Source organism: Uranotaenia lowii, chromosome 2, assembly GCF_029784155.1.
Source record: "Uranotaenia lowii strain MFRU-FL chromosome 2, ASM2978415v1, whole genome shotgun sequence".
NCBI lineage: Eukaryota > Metazoa > Arthropoda > Insecta > Diptera > Culicidae > Uranotaenia > Uranotaenia lowii.
In genome coordinates this window covers 6,229,305-6,241,391 of record NC_073692.1, presented here as the reverse complement: position 1 = coordinate 6,241,391, position 12,087 = coordinate 6,229,305, and the positions used below count along the sequence as shown (strand labels likewise).

General features: G+C 37.0%; 1 protein-coding gene across 6 annotated transcripts in view; it reads right to left on the bottom strand.

Moving 5' to 3' along the window:
* The window catches only part of LOC129740985 (embryonic polarity protein dorsal), a 71,159-nt gene extending 59,844 nt beyond the window's left edge, over positions 1–11,315 (bottom strand). For 2 of the 6 annotated variants that reach the window (XM_055732660.1, XM_055732664.1), the window contains exon 1: positions 10,164–10,442. The gene's annotated coding sequence lies outside the window, so the exon portion shown is untranslated. Of the gene's footprint in view, positions 1–2,670; positions 2,947–10,163; positions 10,443–10,901 lie in introns of those variants that run through there. The other 4 variants (XM_055732661.1, XM_055732665.1, XM_055732659.1 and 1 more) reach the window with 3 other exon arrangements.
* Positions 11,316–12,087: the final 772 nt, after the last annotated feature.

Sequence of the window (12,087 nt, the reverse complement as noted above, 5' to 3'; positions counted from 1 at the left end):
AAGCTGCTTGTAGTCGGCTTTGACGTAGGTTTCGTCGTCCATTACCACGCAGTCAAACTTTGTCAAAATCGTCGTGTACAGCCCCCGGGATCAGGATTTGGCCGTCGTATTTTGTTTATCATCGCGATTTATCACTACCTTCTTGTAAGTCGATAGTCCGGCTCGTTTTTTGGCTCGATGCACGGTTAGACGATACACCCAGCTTATTTGCAGCATCTCGGAGAGAGAGGTTAGGGTTTCGCTACTACCGGCAACTCTCTTTGTCATCTCAGTGGCTTCCGGTTTTCGATTTTCTCTCGATCCAGACTTCCTGGCTGTCGTCAAACGTTCCCCAAACTATTTAATTACATTTTTAACGGTTGATTTGGCAACTTTTAGCGATTTTGTCAGCTTTGCGTGCGAGACAACTGAAGAGTGAATTCCAAAATCAAAATAGGAGCAACATTCTACACACACACACACACACCTTCAAAATGAGGGGTGTTCAGGTTTTTTAAATGCAAAATTGAAAGAAATACGTCAAGTTGATATTGACCAAATTTTGACCGTATCACCTTTATGATCCGAACACCCTTTAATAAATTTTTTAGATGTCTCTATTTTCAAGTCGAGTAGGCTGATCAAGAACGTTCCCATAAACTACGAAGCACACTGTAGCTATCCAACTCTATTCTGTTGTTATGATACTGTTCCTCATTCGAGTGTTGTTGTTGTCGTTGTCAATGTTTTTGAGATGAGATTTCAGGTTTCTTGTTGAAGTGAGTAGGATCTGGTCGCTGCTGCTCCGCTTCTCTGTCTAAATAGGGTGCGCGCGGCACAAATTGATGGCCAAAAGCTACCAAACAGGTTTTTCAGTCAGCCAGTTTGCTAGGTGCTTCCAATCTTCGGAGTTATACCTACAACCCCCCAACCCCAACTCGATCAACGATCGACAATCGAGCGTACGATCACCGATTGTTGGTATGAGTTTTGTTGTTTTTCAATTGCAACCGTTGACGTTTTGACTGCTTTACCAAACTTTGCTATAACTTCAATCAAATTGTTCAATTTGAATGCTTATAAATGTCAAGATTAATGTTTGACAAACCAACTCGAGCATGTGTGAAATTCCCTGGCGGGCAGAAAACGGGAATCGAATTTGAATAAAAACACAAATACCGCGCAACACCAACGAATGACTGGGGCCAGAAAAAATTGAAGCTAATTACTGACTGGTTGAAGAGTGGAAGGGTTAAACCGATACTTTTGGAAAACGGCGCCTCGACTGTGAGTGCATGTGGATGGCGCGTGGGTGTACGCTCTATGATACAACGCAGAGCGAGAGCGGTTGTTTGTTTGCATTTGAACGATGATGTTGAATTATGTGAATCAATTGACTTGAACTCATTGTAAAAATCAAATTTTCATTCGCTCTCGTTATCAGTTTTTTGAAAAAAAAATGGGGTTTATTATGACCTTTGCACATTTCAAACCATTTTATTTTCCTGGGTACGAGAGTTTTATCTGAACTTTATGATGTAATTTTCAGAATTTTGAGAAAACTTGAGAACATTCAAAAAATTTTGTTGAAAATGAAATTGAAAAAACTGACAACATTCATAAACTTGACAACACTGACAAAATTATACAGAAAATTTTTGCAACATTTTCGAAATAAAAAGAAATTGAAAATTTGGAAAAAAAATTACCAACATTGGAAATTTTACAACATTGACGAAATAGACAAAAATGACTAAAATTGACAAAAATGATAAAAATGGCAAAAATGACAATAATGACAAAAATGAAAATGATGAGAAAATTGGAAAATTTACAACATTGACGGAATTGACAAAAATTACAAAAATGACAAAAATGGCAAAAATTACAGAAATGACAAAACTGACAAATATGGAAAAAATGATAAAAAGACATAGATGACAAAAATGAGCAAAATGACAGAAAAGAAAATAATTTAAGAAAATGACAAAAATTACACAAATGACAAAAATGACACAAATGACAAAAATGACAAAAATGATAAAAATGATAAAAATGATAAAAATGACAAAAACGTCGAAAATGAGAAAAATGTTGACCAAATTGACATTATTTGAAAAAACTGTTAGTTTTTTGAAAAGTTGAAATTGTTTTGAAATATTGATCCTGACGAATATCGATACAATTTAAGAATTTTGAAATCGAATAATTTATATTGATAGCTTTCCTAATTTTATTTTGCGCTTTTAAGCTAAATAGTTTTTAACCTGAAGATCATCCGAAAAAATCGAAACGTTGTACAGATTCTGAAGTGTTTTCGGAATATTTTCCCTCAAAGCAAATAAACGAGTCACTAAACACTAATCAACACAGAATGTACAATCAATTGTAAGGAGAATAGGAATGGGCTTGGGAATATGTTGGTTCAGCCAAAAGTCAGCTCCAACGCCCACAACCGTGAGACGACACATCGTTGGAGAAATATCTAGTAGCAAGTCTATTCATTGATGATTATCTCTCATCGTTAAAGTTCACGACACGCTTAAATTGTTTTACACAGTTAGCCGGCATTTGAATGGGAGGGGGTCACACTGCTATTTAAAAGCAAACGATTTGGTGGAGCTACACAATTGGTTTTACAACACTTTTAGCGAGGAAGTGTTAAAACTTGTAATCACTTTATCAACTGACCTTGCGTAGGCTATTCTTTAGGTTCGGGATTCTTCCCTTATGAATATAAACAAAACATTTTTTTTCAGACTCTAAACTGTTATGAACACACGAAACAACTCGCGAATCGCGATAACTGCGTATCGATGGATCAACCAAAGATTTTGGAAATCGAACGCTAATAAAAATGGCGATCACCACTAGGTAAGTGTTCACTTGCTGTAATGCTGAAGAGAGCACTACTGGCCACAGCGATGTTGATCGGACTAAATTTCGCGACAGTTTAACAGCGACACCAGTCTGTCAAGTTCCATTCGCAGTAGGCCTGATGAAAGTAAACGCGCACCACAATGAAAAAGTCAATAATATTATTAACCAGATTCACGCTCGTCGTACCGTCCGATTAGGGGAACATGCCCTATTATGCGCCACCTAAGCGAATCGATGATTTTCTATGAATTCCACGTACTAATTGTGTTAAAAATGAGTGCAATCGTTGAAGAAAATTGTTTTCTACAAATGCCTATGATTTTTTATTACTCAAATTGCTATAGTTGCTTCAAAAACTTGATTTTTTAAAACCTTATTAAAAGCCACAGAACAAAACTGTGTTGCAAATACGCGCCGCCGTGTATTCAATACGCGCCTAGCAGCCGAACACACCCGAAAGCAGCCGAAGACCGAAAACACACCAATACTTACAGACACTTTGGATGAAAATAAAATCAAAATGGACTAATCAAAAATTTAAAAAAAATAAAAGTATATTTTTTGGGCTGAATTAAGGCTCCAAATAAGGTTTTAGACTTTTTGTTCATTTTCAATGAAAATTGACCTTTTTGAAAAATTAATGCTATTTTCAGCTAACTACGATTGGCGCGTTATAACGAGCGCATGGGCCGTGATAGAACATACCCATAAAAAACATACCATAGCGAGTTCGGTATAATTTTTTAGCATTAAATCATAGTTTAGATTCTCCTCTATCGATGTGTCAGAAAATATTGTCTTATTCTTTTTTCTCTGCTTGGTGACACCTTATTGAAAGTGCTTTAAAATTTAGATCGAAATTAAGAAAAACCTAAATTGTGAAATTATCACGACACAGGAGCATTTTAAGGAAAAATTCATACTTGCCATGACCAATCACAGCATTTAGAACATATTGGTAATATTTTGCAGGCTTAAAATGTTTCAGATTCTTCAAAACAAGGGTGGCGCGTATTAGCCACATGGGGCGTTATATGAACTTTTCCCCTACATCTGTGCAGTGCAGCACGAACCGAACGCGCGGCAGACGAGAAGCGATTAGCGCACAAAAAAAAAAAACAAGCTAAACACAACAAATCCCGTGCCGTTAATGTTTACTTCTCTGCCTCCATGCTTTTGTGTATGATTAAATAGAAAACATATGTAGAATGCAGGGTCGGCTGTAGTAGTATGGTCGTCAATGTAGAGACTCGCGAAAATTTTCGCGACTCTACACAACCACCGAGTGAGCTGAGAGGCGAAAACGCGAATCAAAGTAGGCGTGTGATGCGAGCAACTTGTTGTTGTACTCGTACAGGCGCAAGGAAATCTCGGCAGCGGAAAACCACTACCATTTCGATGATTGATTCAAAACGAAGCAGGCGCAAGTGCCTACCAGCTATGCTAGACATTGGCGCATGTGCACTTTTGCAACTGTGGGGGGTTGTATGAGTGAATACCTGCAACTGGAGCTTAGTGTAAAAGCTCGACAAATGTACTACAACACTAGCAACTAAATCAGTTGGTTTAATTTCGCCTTGCTGGGTGGTTTCTACTACTTAAATATTGAGTAGCCGCAACCGAACGACGTCACTTGCGGTTATTGTGGTCAGCGTGCGAGTGCGCCCGGTTAGCATTTTGTGAATGGGGGAAAACCCTACTACGATACGCTCTGGGTTAAACCCAGAAAGCATGTGCTCGATCAGTGTCGACTTTTCGAATGGGTGAGAGTCGATAAAAGCGCGAGGGGGGTAAGGCGTTAAAGCTCTGTGCTGCTGCAAGTTCAGGGGCGCTGGTTAATCAAATGGGTGGGTTTGGTCTATGACATAGAGATTCAGAAATTCTCCCGGACTAGGTAAACGGGAAGAAATCTGGAATTCCCGACTTCGAAGGTATGACCCAAAGTTGATTCCCGAACTGCTTATCATTAACGACGAAAGCTATATTTAGCTAGAGGCTGGATGAATTTTGAGCTGTAATATTTATACTAATGGCTTTGCAATAAAGGTGCGGATGTGGGTTGAGATAACAGGGAGAAAGAGTCGCAGCTTAATGATTCGGGATGTATGAGGCCTGGGATTTCTGTTTCGTTTTGTTTCATCGGGCGTTGATGAGTTGCAAAATATGATTGATTGGGGGAAAACACAAAACATCGGAGAAAGCTTCCTATTTTATGCTTGACTAGACTAGACTGTATCCAAACTTAACTCATGTCTTTACCATCTTTGGAATTCAGCGTATTTGTAGCCAATAAATAATAACAAATGGTTTCTGGGAAGAAATTTTGATAGTGTTGTGTTCTGAAGATCAAGAATAAACTTTTAAATATTCATCTTTCTTTCTTCCCTGTAATCGTAGAATTTATTCTCTATGAGTGTAATTGATTCCGATTCAGACACATTGCAGTTTTACTCTACAGAAAGATTTTTTGACGAAGAATTACGTCTTATAGCAACACTATTGAAATTTGCGAACGAATCTCGCGACACGAAAATAGCTTCATTAACGGACATCACATCTAATGGATTGTGACGTCATCACCAAGCAAAAAGAAAATCAAAGAAAACATGGAAGCTTCAAGTCTTGATGGATTTTGAATTTTCGTGCCCTCTAATGGTACATATAAAAGAAAGGGCTCGTCGGTTGACTCGGGTTCATTCTCCGTTTGCCGTCGATCTGAACAGAGGTATCTGCGCTTCGATCTGACTTTGGACCCCCCCAGTGGTAATCCAACTCAGATATCGATTTGCAGTAGTTCAGTGGCAACCGTGGAGCAACATGCACCTGTTGCAGAGACAGCGAGCAGCGATGACGGCTAGCGGCGGAGGCGATGGGCTCCAGTGCAAAGGGATCTTCACTCGAAAAATCTTACTTGTCGCGTTGTCAGATTGTGTTGCATGGTTAGATTATGCCACTTGGTCAGGTTATGTCACATGGTCTGGTTATGTTGCATGGTCAGACTATGTTGCATGGTCAGATTATGTCACATGGTCTGTTAATTTCACATGGTCGGGTTATGCTGCATGGACAGATTATGTCACATAGTCGGATCATGTCACATGGTCCGATTATATCACATGGTCTGATTATGTTGTCATACACCTGAATATGTCACATGGTCTGATTTTGTTGCATGGTCTGTTAATTTACATACATTTTCTGATCATGTTGCATGTTCGGATTATGCCACATGGTCGGATTATGTTGCATGCTCGGATTATGCCACATGGTCTGATCATGTTGCATGGCTAGATTGCCACATACCTGATTAAGTTGCAAGGTCAGATTTTGTCACATGGTACGATTATGTTGCATGGTCCGATTATGTCGTATTATCAGATTGTCAAATATTTAAATATTTCCAGTATGAAATATTTTTGACACAAATGTTGAAATTTTGCAATTTTTCACTCTACCTCACTTAAATGCTTTTCTGATGCAACTCCCAAATCATTTGTCGGCCAAATTTTTTTTTCTTGTTTCTTAAGCCAGAGCTTTCGTCAAATTTGATAAATTTTAAAAACTTACAGATAGCTAAGATAAACTGGATTTGCCGAATGCAATGTACTACTCTTTTTTTGTACATTACTGAAAATATTCGAGAAAGTTGGTTCTTGATTTAAATCTCGTCATACGTAAAAAAGATTCTTAAAGTTGTTACGTCGTAACATAATCTGCACTTTTCATAGATGAATCCAAAGTCATGTTCGAATAAAGAAGTGCATAAATGAAAATTGATGAATTTTTCAGAGAAGCTGCCTGGTAACGTAAGGTTTACATCTGTAAATTTTTGTGATTCTGTCAAGTGGTTTTTGAGATCCAATAAAGAATAATAATTACTATAAAAACACTATTGGTTTTTCATTTACCGTGGTTTAATTAAAAGGAACCTTTCGATTGCTTTGATTCAATTACTATACTATACTAAACGACTATAACTATCACGTGCACCATCTATAATGTTTACTATGAATCACCCTTTTTCAAAATCAAGGCTATTTTGATTACGCTTTCTTTTCTCCTGAAAATTATTCAAAGTTTTTAATTTGGCAGAAGTTATGACACATTAAGTCGATTATCCTCCTTTGGCACAAAAACAACATCCATGCAGTATGTTTTTTTACGCGGCTTAAAACGGCTTTTTTACGCTGTTTTCGAAAATTACGCGGTATTTGAGAGAAAAGTCCTTTTCAAAGAAAAACAATTCTTTTGAAACTGGAAGAATCTGAAACATGAGACCTGAGACATGAGACCTGAGACCTGAGACCGGAGACATGAGACCGGAGACATGAGACCTGAGACCTGAGACCTGAGACCTGAGACATGAGACATGAGACATGAGACATGAGACAAGAGAAAGACGACATGAGTACCTATTGTCGCGTAAAAAAAAACATTACTGTATTTACCTTTTTATCATTCCACAAAAGTTTCCGCGTAATGACATGATTCCAGATCACTGCATGATTTGGAGCTTGCGCAGATCGCCAGCCTCCTCAAATACTAGACATCGAATTTTGTAAATTTTGCTCCTTATTTGTATCCGAGAAAGACAAGACTTATCAACGAAAAGTTTCTGACTGGAAAAATCCCAAGCGATCCTAACATTTTGCGCACGATTTGACCACCGTATTTTGTGTATTATACCGGTGCATCGCGGTGGTAGCTTTTCTAAAAAGTGAGAAATGAAGTCATCGGGTCCTGTAGGACTCTTTAAATGATTTAACATACGAATTTTCGTTGATTACCAGGTGTTTTTTTGGTATCCGATTAAAAATTGAGACTATGCTGGATTTTTGTCGATCCTTGCCAAAAAAAATTGTGTAAAATCAGTGAGCTACTGTTTTGGACGCTATCTCAAAAAACCACTTGACAGATTGTCACCAAATTTTGTACACGTTTTCATAAAATTATTGACATTCACTGAAAATTTCATCAATTTCCATCCATGCATTATTCACAAAACAAGTGTTGCATTTTTTTGATACAATCGTTTAAAAAGAACATTTAGAAAAATATGGAAAATGTATCTATTTTTTAAGATTGGGATTAAAGTTCTGAATATTTTGTCGCGTTCAATTTGCCCTTAAGGCCTTGGAAATGAAAAAAGGTACAAACAATTCTTTTGTTATTGTAAGTACAGATTTATTCGAAGACAATAAATTTGGATTTTCAATAAGTCAAGAATTATTCGTACCTTTAGCCCTTTTTCGACCTAATGTGACATTTGTCTCGAAAACATAAAGTTAATCGACGTTGCTGGGACCGAAGAGTACGTCCGATTACCGAAAAAAAAACTCATTACAGAAGGTGTCTTGACTGAAACATTGTTTTTATCACTATTTTTCATCTCAACAATTGATATATTAGGGAAAGTTAAGTAATAAATAGTAAAAAAAACTGAATCGATTGAGTTTTAAGAGCTATAAACATTTAAAAACGAACATATGACAACAGCAGTATTGTCTGATAATAAAGACGGGCACAAGAACACATCGATAAACGAACAGTAGAGCACCAATCGAAGGTGAAATATTTACAAAAAAAACTTAAATTTTTTGAATCATTTCATTCCGACTTTTTGTCAGATTTGTGTGCATAGTCCCGAAATGTTAAAATTGGGAATTTTTCAAAAGTTTATTTCCAAAATCAGAATAAATTTAAATTTTTCCCCATAATACATCATACAATCGCAAAAACGTATTTTTAAAATAATTTGATATTTTATCAAATTCCATTAAAAATGAGTAATAAAGCATTGAAATAAATAAAAAACACACACAAGTTGAGGCTGAAATTTGATTTGTGGAGAATGTTTTTAACTGCAGAAAATGTTTCAGGACATCGAGGACAGTAATCAAATTAATTACGAATTAAATATTTGATTAGGCTCTGATTATTTCTGCTAATTTTGTAGACCGTGTAAATATCTGTTCAATGACTAGAATCCTCCTCGAGTCGTTAAATGAGAATTGATTGAATCAATTTGTGGAGTTGAAATAATTGGTTTTAAATCCTGAACTTGTTTACACTTCTTGAAAAAACCACCATATATAAACGAAATATGATTGTGAAGATTTGAGTTTTAAAACTGTGGATTAAAGGAATTGCAATTCAAACTTTGTCACTCAAAAGGTAACAGTCAACGTCATATCTTATCGATCGAAAAACGAAATATTTTGAGTCTAAAGTAATGAGGGTTATGTTACGCCGGTGGCGAACCAAATTTGTGACATTTTTCTTAAATACAACTAACTGTAAAAAACCTTTCTTGAACCGGTTATTTTCCATCACTGAGATGGTTTATTTTTTCAACTAAAAATTTTGTTGTGTTGTGAGCCTACTTGGTTGAATGATTCAACTGAATCAAAGCAATCGAAAGATTCCTTTGAATTCAACCACGGTAAATGAAAAGTTCATATACCGGTATTTCGATAGCAACTTACTACCTTCTTCAGTGAGCGTTTTCGATTGATCAAACAAATCCTTTTTTGTATTCATGTTTTCAATCACAAATCAAAGGCGTGAGACCCAAACACATTTAAAATTTTAGAAAAAGAGATTTTTAAATAATCTCAACTCTATTGCTAACTCTTTTCTGATTAGAACATTTTAATTTTTTAGGGTGATTGATTGCCTATTTAGTATACAGAAAAGTTTTGTTTCCAACACAATTTTCAAACAAACCGTAAATCCCTGATATTTACCAAATAATATAGAACAAATATCTTCTTCACCTACATACATATGTATTTAGACAGCATCGATTCAAGGTGAACTTGAAATGTGGAGGGATGAGGAAAAAAAAAGTTCCGGTTTGGTGAAATAAATAAAAGCGTCTCATTTCCATTCCACCTGGCCATTGAACTTTGCCGAGCTTTTGCTCGGTGTTTTGATTTTTTTTTCGGCAGACAGCTTCAACAGTGTACATGAAAAGGGAACCATCGAAGTTACCTCTGAAATGATTGATCAAATGAAATGACACGTTTTGTTGATACATATGTTTGGTTCTGTGCCGCCTACTGAACATTGAGCATTTAATGCTGACTGTTTGTAATGATGCATAGTTTGGCCTGCTGTGATTCGTTATTGTTGCTAATGATAATGAAGATGGCAAACAATGGTAGGAAAAGAATTACTAAGTACACTTAGTAGCTAGTTTGGTGCATAAATCAGCTCATGCTAATCAATAAAATCGCTAACGGTGGTTCTAGCGCTAGAATTGTTAAATCTATAACGAAATGCAGAACGAGATTATCACTTACCGTTTATGTAATACTTCCGCGGTAGTTTTTTTGCTTCCCGGTTCGTTTGTTGGAGGTTGCCTTCTGTTTGGATAATTTGAGTATCAAAGCTGCGTTGGTAACGTAGGGCAGGAGAGTAGAAATCAAAATGTTTGGTCAATCACTTTGAGGGATCACTGTGAAAAATGTCAAAATATGTCGAATCTCGCAAGTTTTCTGAACGGTTTCGATTTTTTCTCACTGTTTCCGACGGTAGGGCAGGAAAAATCTTATCGCGATAAACTAAGAAATTGGACGGCTGATAATGAAAAATTGCCAACACACCTCGCACCTGTTATCGCATCAAGCCTTCGAACGCTATTAGGGAAGTGCACTTGAAGACTCGAAGTTGCTGCTGAACAACTCTTTAATTTACTTTGTGTGTTGTGCCTTCTGTTTGGGGAATTTCAAGGTTCCCACGATGAGTTCATCCTATCGTCGTTAATCGTCCGGAGCCCAGTGCTGATGATTAAAGCAAACATCTATCCTATCGACGGGCAAATGTGCCACTCAATTTGGCAATTTTGTAACGTGGGAAGTGAAAGGGTGAAAAACCCTACACTGACAGATTGTTGTTTTATCACACTGGCAAAAGGATAGAAGAACAAATAATTCCCTTTTCTAGTGACAGTTTGGATGCTCTATTGTTCTCACCAGATTCAGACACATTTTGAACTCTAATTTAGACGTTTCATCACAATTCCTTTTGCCGATAATCACCTTTTGTTGATAAATTTATCCTTATGAATAACTGCTTCTGCTTACAATTTACCACAAACAATCAAAAACTAACAATTTATCTTGAACAATTACAAAACTACAATCTCCCGTTTCCATACAACACTAAGAACGACAACTAACGGTTGAACAACTTGTTCGGTAGACTACGGAAAAGCTTCTGACCGGCGAGCGAGCAAACATGCTACGATTTTCCGACCCGTCGAGGAAAAGTTATCCTGCTAGATGGAAAAGCACCGACGCACACAAACACAAACCAGGAAAACGCGCGATGAAAATTCAACGTTATTTGTGGGAAAAGGGGATAACAATCACTGGCACACTCGTTTAGTATATTTACTCCCGTTAGTAAACTACGTGCGGCATGGGGCGAATACAGGCAGAGAACTAAACTCTTCTAAGTCGCGTTTCGATCGGGCGGCGGCGGCAATAACATGACCAATCCATCACATTCGAACATCAACAGCAAGCGGCAGTGGAAGCAAGTCAGAAACTTCCGCACACAAACGAAGCAAACTGGTCAAACGAACAATATGATGACGCAGATTCGCCTACTTGGTAGCTACTACACAACACAGCACCAACAGAAAGTGTGAGCAGCAGCATGTTTCGAAACGTTTTCAGTTGAGTCAAGCAGGCTGGTGCGATGATTTTATATTCTTTTTTTTGTGTGTTGAAGAAAAACAAATTATTAGAATATTGAATCATGAATTCAAAATTCATATTCATTCTCGAAAATATGAGAAATAAAAGTCATATCTTTTCAACACCAAATACGCATAAGACACGTTCCACTTGCTTAGATGTTCGGACGTGAAAATTGAAAACCCGATGAGACTTATCTTTTGTGTTTTTTTTCCGAGAAATCGAATGAAGACTGTTTGGGTCACCGAATGCTTCGTAAAATGGCGTAAATATTTGAAAAATGTAGGAGAATTTAGGGTTAAAACGGCCATAACTTCATCTTCCGATGCTTGCGGTGGCTAAACTAGCCTTCATTCGACTCTTTGGAAAAATTCACACAAGATAGGTCTCATTTGATTCAAAATTTTCAAGAACGAACATGCTTATTTCTTAATTGATTAAAAAATATGTAGGGGAATGGAGGGTAAAACGGTCATTACTTCATTTACCGATGTGTGCGGTGGCTTAAACAGCATTCATTTAA